Source organism: Triturus cristatus, chromosome 2_2 (genome assembly GCF_964204655.1).
Source record: "Triturus cristatus chromosome 2_2, aTriCri1.1, whole genome shotgun sequence".
In the NCBI taxonomy this organism is placed as follows: Eukaryota; Metazoa; Chordata; class Amphibia; order Caudata; family Salamandridae; genus Triturus; species Triturus cristatus.
The window spans coordinates 519465178-519476317 of record NC_140582.1 but is presented as its reverse complement, the minus strand read 5'-3'; the positions used below and the strand labels follow the sequence as shown (position 1 = coordinate 519476317).

Here is an 11140-nt window from a genome sequence, read left to right as displayed (position 1 = left end):
AGGGCTTCCAGCCCATTTTTCAGCTGGATACAGGTATAAAGACTTTCAACGTCCATAGTGACAAATAACAAGTCATCACTGTCCCAGCTAAAGTCCTCTAATTTGTCCAAGACATCACCACTATCTCTCAAGTAGGATGGCAGATTTTTCACATGTGGCTGTAAGAACCCATCCAAATATTCTGATAGATGTTCTGTTGGGCTCCCATTTCCAGAGATAATTGGCCTCCCAGGAGGATTTATAAGCGTCTTATGAATTTTAGGGAGTGAGTAGATGCATGGAAACCTTGAGTTATTTGCTTTTAGATACTCATACTCCCTATCCGATAGAAGGCATGTCTCATGCCATTCCCTTAAGTGTATGTTTATGTCATTTTCAATTTCCGGAATCGGATTGCCCCTCAATTTCTCATAGCAAACCTCATTGTTTAATTGCCTTAAAAGTTCGCCCAGATAATCCTCTTTGTTTAAAACTACAACATTACCCCCTTTGTCTGCCTCACGTATGACAATATTGTCATCATTACGGAGATCAGACAAAGTCTCTTTCTCTTTTTTAGAGAGATTGGGGGGACAGGTGTATAATTTGTTGTTTAGAAACTTGTCTTCCAATAAGTAAAGATCAGCAGTGACCCTTTCATAGAATTTATCTATTGCTAAGTTGTTACCTGATGGAGGAATGAATTTAGATGTAGGTCTCAAACCACTATCTAATGTGAAATCTTCCTCAATGTTCAAATCATCTGCTGTCACTCTGATATCATCAGGCATATTCTCATCTTCCAAAGTCAACAATGTGTGAATCGTATTGACCTCTTTAATGGAAAGCAAAGACTCTGCAATTGTATCAAAAATATTAGGTATTACACTTTGGTTCATTTGTCTTTCTTGAAAGAATTGTTTTAATTTTACTTTCCGGACAAATTTGAACAAATCAATGTGAGCATTCGTGAAATCACATTTTTCAGACATGCAGAAGTTCAAACCTTTCATTAGCACATTTTCTTCCATTATAGACAAAGTACGTTTAGACAAGTTAACAATTTTCAAATTATTTTTGTCATTATCATTTGCTGTTTGAGGAATATCATTGCCTATCAGATGGGCTATCTCCTGTTCTGATTGTATTTCGTTTGCTGTCTGGTTTGGACGCCTGCTTTTATGTTTCCGTCCACCCCTCCTGGTTCTCCTCTTCCCATGGGTTTCTTTTTGTTGCCCAATCGATATCTCTGAACTTCCCTTAAAAAAATGGAAGTTTGATGTTCTGGAATATCTGTTCCTGTAGCTCCACTACGATCACTCTCAATTGAGGAGAGAGAGACATCACTTGATGTAGCACTGTGACCTCTAGATCTATTTAAGTTGGTATTATCTTGTCTGTTCGGAATCTCATCGTATTTCCTTGCAAAGGTGAATATCCTCCCCTTTGAGTAATCGCCTTCATCTCTGATAATTTTTTTCTGTTTCTTATCCCTCAAATAGGTTTGGTAACTGGCCAGCTCATTTTTCAAAATTTCATAGTTTTTCTTTGTTGCATCATCCAGTTTCAAGTCTTTAATCTCTCTCTCTCTAGTTTATCAATCTCTTCCCTTAGTTTAGCTACTTTCCTTTCTGCATTCTTAACTAGTAGTTCCATCATCTTGTAGGATGCATCATACAGTGCCTCCTCCCAATCCTTCAGTAAGTCAGCATCAAGATCTTCAAAGTTGGGAAAAATTAGTATACGTAATCCTCTTGGGATTCTCCTGTTCTCCAGGTACTTGCGCATGGTGTTCCCATCCCACCATTTGCTAAGTTCCTGTTTCCTTAGACGTTCAAGTCTGATAAATTTATCTTTGAGGCCCTCATTACCAGGGACCCTCAAATTAGTGTTAACTGTCGTGCCTGGATTTTTATTAAATAAATCGCCAAGCATGGCCTCCCGATTGTCTTCAAAATTCATACTTGATATCAATTGTATAGATCCCAGAAGAATAGTGCAAGTTATCCAAAAACAGCAAAGGATTTACAAAAGAGGTCTAGGATATAGGTACAGCACTTATCCCTGTCTCGGGAATATCAGTAAACGTATGGTGCAAGGATCAGAGAAGCAAGACCCCTCCGCTTCCCAAAAAGTGGAAGAAAACTTTCACTCAAAACAATATAAGGAATTTTGATCCGCACACATATGAAGAATACAAGTCCATCAAATTTGTGTATTTTTAGATTGTTCTTTATTTTCATATCCTTTCTTCTAGTAGCCAACGCGTTTCGTCCTGTTTAAGGACTTCTTCAGGGCTACAACATAAATAATAACTGTTGTTAAAAAACTTTATTATAATAAAAGCTTGTTTTTCTCTTTTTTTAACCATTTTTTTAAAAGACAAACAAAGTGACAAATGCAGATATATTGACTCAATGCCAATTTTTACATTTCCAAAGTTTCATGAATCCAATTCACCAGGCACATAGTCCTTCAGTGGTAATCAGTGTGTTGGTACAGAAATTTAGACAGTATGGGAAACTCATAGAGTACTGTCAAAAGATTAATAAAAGGACCATGTTGACACACCACACATTTAATTTCTTCCTATTTTTTCAATAAAAATAAATGCTCATGCAGCTTGCTTGTGTAAGAAAGGAGAGGTCCTATATTACATTCCTTTTATCCTTAACCACAATATAGCCTCATCCATCATCAAGTGTTTTTTGCATTTCACATTTATGTGCAAATTCAAATATAATTTCAATACCTCAGCAGATGATTTTCTTATCAGTATTTGAATGATTTTCAATACGCTGGTTTTACCTCGCCTTTCTTTCTACAGGAATATATATATTGCAATAATTACATATAGTCAACAGTCATATTTCATACAATCAATTGTATAACATTGCATCAGTGTTAATATGCAAACACAAAGATCGGCCCAATTTCCAAATCTCTTATTTAAAGTCCTTTAAAAATAATTAATCACGCCAAGTCAATCGCAATGTTCTTTATACCAAATTCCAATATTATTGAACTTGTTCCATACCTTAAGCCATGTTCGATAGTATTATTAAATCTGTTTTTAAAATTGATGAATGTCCTATACGTAGGAAGATGTATCTTTAAATAGCTTTTAGGTCATCGCTATTATCCGGATCTAAAAAATAAAGGTAAGGACAAAGCTCCTTTATATATATCAAACAAACACATACGCATGTGATCAAGTACGTGCAGTGACAAGTTACATAGGTCTAGATCAATGGCAACTCAGCCTTCCAAGGCTCAGCAGGGGGCCTATGTTACCACGTGACAGGGGAGAGGGACCTGCTAATACAGTTTTACAGATTACAGCAGTAGCTTCTCCCCGTCCCCTTCTTATAGCATAATTTATGGGCTATTATAGTTACTAGTATGCACACACACACATGCACACACACCAGCTTTAAGTTCAGCAACCTCAGCAGAAACTTGGCAAATCCAGCAACCATCGATGACATTGGTACATCATCCGCTGACCCACACATCTCCAGCCTGATCTTCTTGCAGCTGAGGGTGGACACAAAAGGATAGCAGCAGTCCCCTATTCCAACAATAAGAAGGCTAAGCAGAGAATTCCAACACCCTTTTCCGACAGGCATGTGAATGAACAGTCTTCCCACAAAATGTCAGTAAAAATATTTTTCAAGATATAGACAAACAAATGAGGATGTAGTTCTCCTCTAGCCATCAGAAGCCATATTATACACCGCGTCCTGGGGGGGCACAACAAGAATGTGCACCCACTGTGTGGCCTCCATCGGACAATGGAGTTACATAACGGGCTGCAAAGGTTTGTGCACCCCCTTCTGTAATACAGATAGTACTGGTGCATATGTGGTGCCATGGCTGTCATGAGAGGGCATCACACCCCCATGTGAATGAGGAAATCACTTTGCCTTTGCACCCACGCCATATTATCAACATGGGCGCAAAAAGTTAGATCACTTTTAGTGCGCCTTCTAAAGGCAGCCCCCTGGGGTGAGAAAGTGGGTCCCATGGACCCACTGTACAGCCCCCTGCAGGTGCATGCACACACTCAGTGCATGCGCCTGTTGGGGGATCCCTCTCTCTCTCTGCCTGCGCTGTGAAACACAGAGCCGCTTTTAAGCAGTTGCTCCGAATTTCACTTGAATGTGCTGCCCCCAGAGCAGCGCCAATTCGCGGCTGCCCTAGTGCAGCGTTTTCCGTATATAAGGGCACATTTTCCCTGTTTGGGCCCAGTACACCTTATGAAAGGTGTGTTGTGACACAAACTAGGAAAGTGCACCGTATATACAACGGCTCCTGATATGATGATGAAAAGTGAGGAGTCACCAGAAAGGAGGAAGCAGATAGGGCACCGTGTGTCTCTGCGGCAGAAACAGCCCTCACATGGGGATTACACAAAGTTATCCAAACCTTCACTAAGTAGGTTTAATCAATTTGGTGTATGTCATCCAACTTCAATTTTCCGGTGCATCAGAAAGGGGTTGTCAGATTCTGTTTCACCAACTTGTTTTTCACTAAAATCACAATCACCATTTGCACTTTCGGAATCAGTTTTTTCAGGCCACGGGGTAGCCTGCTTTCACTGCATTTAAGAGCAAATTACAGCTGAGAAAAACAGCTATATTTGAAAGGGGGAGAGTTACTGCTGCTTACAACGCTGGAGCTGAGCTCGACACTGCTGCGCATTGACAACACGACTCTTTTGAACACAGCTGAAATAAACTTGAACGAACTCAGCTGAGCTGAGCTGAACTCTGATGAACCGACGTCCCCTGTTGAACCCCCACCTGTTTTACTTCGGCCTGCAGCAGCCTTTCGTAATTTGAATCAACGAAATCTTGCCGATGCACGGGTTGGGCTGTATACATATTTGGAGACCTGATCACCTGAGCTTACTGGTATGAGAAAATGTCTGTTCAAAACAGATTGTCTGCCAAAATTATAGCGGTGACTCGTAATACCCTCACAGCTATGAAAGTGCAGTTCATGTGAAGACAAATAGGATGGATGGATGGAAGAGTAGGTAGGTAGACAGACAGACAGACAGGCAGGCAGGCAGGCAGGCAGGCAGACAGACAGATTCGAACAACCAGGCACTTGGGGGCATATTAACAAGGACGGCGTTAACATTATCGCCGGTTTAGCGGCAGAAAACTGCCGCTAACGCGGCGATAATGGGCTTGATAATATGCTCTGGAGAATTCGCATAGAAGCCCATGTTCACACCAGAACATGGGCTTCTATGGGAGTTCCATAGAGCATATTATCAAGCCCATTATCGCCGGTTTTGCGGCAATTTTCTGCCGCTAAACCGGCGAAATTTTTTAACGCCGCCCTTGATAACAATAGTGTTTGCGCTTTTCCCTGCATGCTGTACAGGCGCGCAACACCCATTGGACTCAAAGGGCTTCAGCCCCCCCCCCCCCCTCGTGTGTGGCAGCCCGGGCTGAGACAGCTTCCGGGCACACACACAGCCACACCCGAGCACTTCACAGGTCTTTAAAAGACCATTTGCATGTTAATGAGGCCTCGCTGTTGTTTGTTTCACCCCTTCTAAGAGCCCCTGCAGCTCCACTCTGCCTATTGCTTAAAGTTCAGCCCCCCCCCCCGAAATTTTTTCTTAGCCCCCCCCCCCCCCCCCCCCCGAAATTTGGCTCTAGTTGCGCCTCTGATGCTGTATCTCCATAAACAGTCTACCGCTCAGTTTTTGCTCTCCATTTACCATTTTTCCAGAAAGGGAAATTCTTCCAAGGTAACTTACGGGCAGCATAAGTTTTTCAGTCAACCAGCATGCAGAGGACATCCAGCATCAAGGAGACCGGTCTCTGTCACTGAAAGACAGGAACTCAAGCAAAGACTCAAGAAGATTGGGAACGGGCTTCCTGATTGTTTCCTAAAGCTGCATCCACGGACAATCATAGGAGTAAAGTCCTCCTGTTTTGTCTGTGCTCCGGGCTGTCTCTTAATAATGGAGGAATACCTTTGCCATAGAATACACCATCCCATCTGCTGAAATGGAGGATGGCTTGCTTGCCTTCCTTTGACCTTAAATGAGAGTTATTTATGTCTTTTGCACAATAGGCAGAAACACGTGTTATGTATGAATGGCAACCACTAGTACGTGTACAACCGGAATTTCCGAAGGTAAGGTAAAGGGAGTTTAACGATGGTGTTGGCAGAATGCCACGTAGTTTTAATGTTTCTGAAAGTTTTCAATACGATCAGTATGCAGCTTTGCCGTAAACAGCAAGCGCCTGCCACAAGCGTGCCCTTTTAGATTAGACAATGACAGCAAAGGATTCAACCGAAACGCCGTCATATCCGTGATAAAATTATTTTTGACGTTTGGCAAAACGGCACAAACAAAAAGAGAAGTGTTGTGCTTTAAAGATGACTGACCGTTTTCCAGCTTAACATATAATATTTTGAGTAATGTGCTGTCTAGAAATTAGACTTCACCTAGGATAAATATAATTTGCTACTTTCGAGGGTAGAGCTTACACCAATTATGCATAGGCAATTTCCTCATGTCACAGTGTGGGCCACCTCATCAAACATTATTTGGGGTCCAGCTGTCTTGTCAAATGAGAAATCTTTTCCTTGTCTAATGTCGTGACAAGATGGAGGTTTGCTTCTAGGATGTGTCTGCTTTTTCCTGACCTACTCCCAGGACGTTTGGCAATTTTACCTAATTATTTTGAGTCATGCACCCGTCCTGGTTACAAGAAGCCTACAGTATAGGAGTAAGTCGTGCAGATCTTCATCCCTACGGTGTCCCAAACACTTTACTGATGAAGAATCAACAATGCACACGCTTACCCAGCGAGGCTTTAGAGAAGCTCAGGCAAATGAACCCCACAGTTTTGAGGTATTGCTTCTAGTCTCTGTCAGTCAAACATATAGGAGCTAGAAGTTGTTGGTTGTGAGAAGTTGGCCTGGCATATGCTGGTCACTAGTTAAAGTGGCCACCTTGCATCAGTACAATTCGACTCTTATGGTAGATAGGTTTAAGACAACCTTTTAAAGAAAGCTATCCTAGTGGTAGCTGTGGAGAGCAGACTTCAGGCTAAGTCTCAGAGGAATGTAAAGCAGCTTGCTTTACCTTATAATCTCTTGAATTACCAAATGAAAGGACACCACACAGGTATATATATAAAATATATATGTATTTATTTCCAGACACACTCTACTAATCTCTTTATGAGATTAGAAGTCAGGAACATATGCACAAATCAATGTTTCACAACAAATTAAGCACTTATATGGCTGGCGCCCTAGGGGCGTACCAGACCATATACTAAAAAAGAGGCTTAGGAATGTCGACTTGCAAGGGGACAAGGCCTAGGGCCTTTAGAATCGCTGGGGCCTCACTAATCCACCCAAGGCAGCTAAGTAAAGGACCCACGGGAGACGCGTGCAGAGTGAGAACACAGCCGCGGGTTCCCTATTGATTTCAATGGAGCAAGTCGCGGTTGGATTTTTAAAGTTTTAGGGTAATTCGGGAGAGTCTACAAGCAAGCCACTTACAAGGTAAGTACTTTGAGGGCCAACACCCACAGGAGCACCGGAGTGCACGAGTTACCTCACCCAGGGAAGCCGGGTGCATAGGTGTCTTTTGGTGTCGGGTCGCGGTGTCGTTTTCAATGGAAGCCGAAGAAGATATGCTGCTTGTGAAGACTGGAGGAGTGTCCGGTGGAATCCAAGGCTGGATTCAGAAGAAGGAAGACCTGAAAGCAGAAGGGACAGTGTTCACAGTCACTTGCCAGTGACCCGGGGCCAGGAAGATGGATGCCCACGGTAGTCGGGTGGTTTCAGGTGATTCACGGGTGTCTTGACTCTTCAGCCACGTGGTCCAGGAGGTGTTGACAACAACCAGGAGCTGGATTTAGAGTGTCTCTCAAAGTCTGCAGCTTACTGAGATGTCGGCAACCGGATTTGAGCCAACAAGCCTTGGCAACAGAAAGTCTCGTGGAATGAGAAGAAAGTCAGCGGTGCAGCGACTCACTCAGCAAAGGTAAGTCAGGGCAGGCCTAGAGCAACCAGGGGAGCCCTTTGGTTTGATGAAGAAGTCTTCAGGTGACCCACAAGCCAGCCGGCAAGGGATCACAAAGATGCCTAATGAGGATTCACTTCACAGGAGCCCACGGTCACTCGGGACAAGGTAGGCCTCTGATTTTCAAGGGAAATCCTGCTGGAGGCTTGGACCATACGTGGTCCAATGCACAAGTTCGAAGAACATCGTGAAGGGGTTGCATTTGACAATAGTGCACGGTACCCGGGTATTGCTGTTCCTCGTCACTCGTGGGGTCCACTCGCCTCAGGTTTGCTGGGGACTCACAATAGCTGTCGAGAAGTCAGGAAATTTACTTCTGGGGCTGCAGGGACTTCAGACTCTGGCGGGAGCGGAAAAGTTTGCGACCATTGATTCAAAGTTTTGGTGCCTGCCAAGCAGGGGAGTCACTCCTTGACTCCAAGGGAGATTCTTCAGTCTTCCAAAGGTAGTGGAACATCGAAGGTCCAGGATTCTTGTTGTAGAGCGTCGTCCAGGGATATCTAGTTTGCAATGGCAAGGGTTCCCTATCTTATACTACAGGAAAGGGAGGGACTAGCTCTATGACCACTCCTCTGTGAGGGTCTGGGGAGTGGGTAGTTACACCCACTTCCCTTTGTCCAGTTTCGTGCCTGAACCGGTTGGAGCTGGCATATGCACAGAAGAGCCTACTGCTCCTCCAGTGCAGGACTTCAAAGTACTCTAGGAGTGCACCCACCCTGCCCCAATACACTAAATCCTGTCTGCAAGGTGGTGACACCTCCCTGTGACAGGATGCCTATTGTTGGGCCTCCTCCACTGCGAGTTTCAGTCAGCAGCAGGAGGGCAGCCCAGTGTCTGTGCTGGTGGCATCCATTTTGTGATGCCAGGCTCTTTCAAATTTCTACCGTGTTTCCACAGTAGGTACATGTCTATCCCTCTAGAAGGGTGGGATCATACTACCACACCAGTTACTGGTGTGGGGGTATGCTTCCAAGGCGTTTTACACCAAACATGACATGTTTTGATGCAGCAATCCCAAAGTTAGCATTTTTCACTAGGTTATAATGCACTTAAGAGTATATGGTTTAACCGCATCCACAAACAGCCACAGAGAATAGACTCTGAGGGCTGCAGAGGGGCCCTGCTCAGGCAGAGGCACCCCATCACATGTAAACCAAGCACCTTGCCCTCAGGATTGATAGGGCCTGCCTCAGGGGTGACTGATAGGCTTATATGTGTGTGTAAGGTGAGATATAGGGAACCTATACCTCTGTGAGGAGTGCTAACACTACCTCACCCAGGCTGCACTAGCAGGCCTGTGGTGTCAGATTTAATGTGCTTCCCAGGGGTGGCATAATACATGCTTCAGCCCCTGGTAGGCCTGTGAAGTACCTATGCCCTTGGTACCTAAGGTACCATATACTAGGGGATCATAAGGTACAACAGTATCCAATCACTAGTGCATCTAATATGCACTCCAAGTTGTTAAGAGAGAACAGAGAGACTGGGGCCCTGATTAGCAGGGACCCAGCCAGACTATAGCCAGAAACCAGTGTTAACATCAGAAAAAAAGTGGGGGCAACATAAGTGCAGATCCTACTCTCCTACACAACCCCCCCCCAAACGCAGGGACACTAAACTAACCTTGACCAGTTGAGTCTTCATGTTCTAAGTGGAAATACCTTGAGAGTCCATCTGCATTGGCATGTTGGGTCCCAGGTCTATGTTCCACTGTATAGTCCGTCCCCTGTAGGGAAATGGACCACCTTAGCAGTTTTGGGTTTTCACCTTTCATCTGTTTAAGCCATAGGAGGGGCTTGTGGTCAGTCTGAACTATGAAGTGAGTGCCAAACAAGTATGGCCTCAGCTTCTTCAGGGCCCACACCACAGCAAAGGCCTCCCTCTCTATAGCTGACCAACGTTTCTCTCTAGGGGTCAGCCTTCTGCTTATAAAAGCTACTGGCTGGTCTTGACCTTCATCATTCAGTTGAGACAGTACAGCTCCCACACCTAGCTCAGAAGCATCTGTTTGGACAATTAACTTTTTGGTGTAGTCTGGACTCTGTAAGATGGGGGCAGTGCACATGGCCTGCTTTAGGTCTTCAAATGCCTTTTGACAGCTAGCTGTCCATTGAACCTTCTTTGGCATTTTATTTGAGGTAAGATCATTTAAGGGGGTCACTATAGATCCATATCCCTTAACAAACCTCCTATAGTACCCAGTCAGGCCTAAAAAGGCTCTCACCTGTGTCTGGGTGGTTGGAGCTACCCATTCCTTTATGGTCTGGATTTTGCTCTGCAATGGTTGAACCTGGCCTCCATCCACAAGGTGGCCCAGGTACACAACCTGACTCTGCCCTATCTGGCACTTAGTGGCCTTGATAGTGAGGCATGCTTTTTGCAGGGTCTCCAAAGCATTTCTGAGGTGAACCAGGTGATCCTGCCAGGTGGAACTAAAGACAGGAATATCATCTAGATAAGCTGAGCAATAAGTTCCCATACCTGTCAGAACTTTGTTCACCAACCTCTGAAAAGTGGCAGGTGCATTTTTCAAACCAAAGGGCATCACCACAAAGTGGTAGTGCCCACCAGGGGTTGAGAATGCAGTTTTGGCATTGGCATCCTCAGCTAACCTGATCTGCCAGTAGCCAGCTGTTAGGTCAAATGTACTCAGATACTTGGCTGAGGCCAAAGTATCAATCAGTTCATCTGCCCTGGGAATTGGATAGGCATCAGTCCTGGTGACTGCATTGAGGCCCCTGTAGTCTACACAAAACCTCATTTCTTTCTTACCACCCTGGGTATGAGGTTTATGCACCAGGACTACTGGGCTAGACCAAGGGTTATCTGATGGCTCAATTACACCTAGTTCCCACATTTTCTGGACTTCAGTCCTGATACTGTCCCTGACATGGTCAGGTTGCCTGTAGATTTTACTCTTGACAGGCAGACTGTCTCCAGTGTCCACCTCAGGGGTGCACCAGGAAGTCTGACTAGGTCTCAGGCTAAGCATATGTCTAAACTGTTGCAGAACTTGTCTGCATTCAGTTTGCTGATGAGCAGTGAGGCTGCTTGCCAAAGCAACACCATCTACTGACCCATCATCAGGGT

The 11140-nt window shown here is 44.5% G+C and overlaps 1 long non-coding RNA gene across 1 annotated transcript; it reads right to left on the bottom strand.

Moving 5' to 3' along the window:
* Positions 1 to 889: 889 nt before the first annotated feature.
* On the bottom strand, positions 890 to 5986 carry LOC146862450 (uncharacterized). The gene is made up of 4 exons (XR_014978451.1): positions 5759 to 5986; positions 3017 to 3127; positions 2732 to 2800; positions 890 to 2276 (listed from the first exon to the last, which is right to left on the bottom strand). It is a non-coding gene; the product is annotated as an uncharacterized LOC146862450 (long non-coding RNA).
* Between the last annotated feature and the right edge of the window lie 5154 nt (positions 5987 to 11140).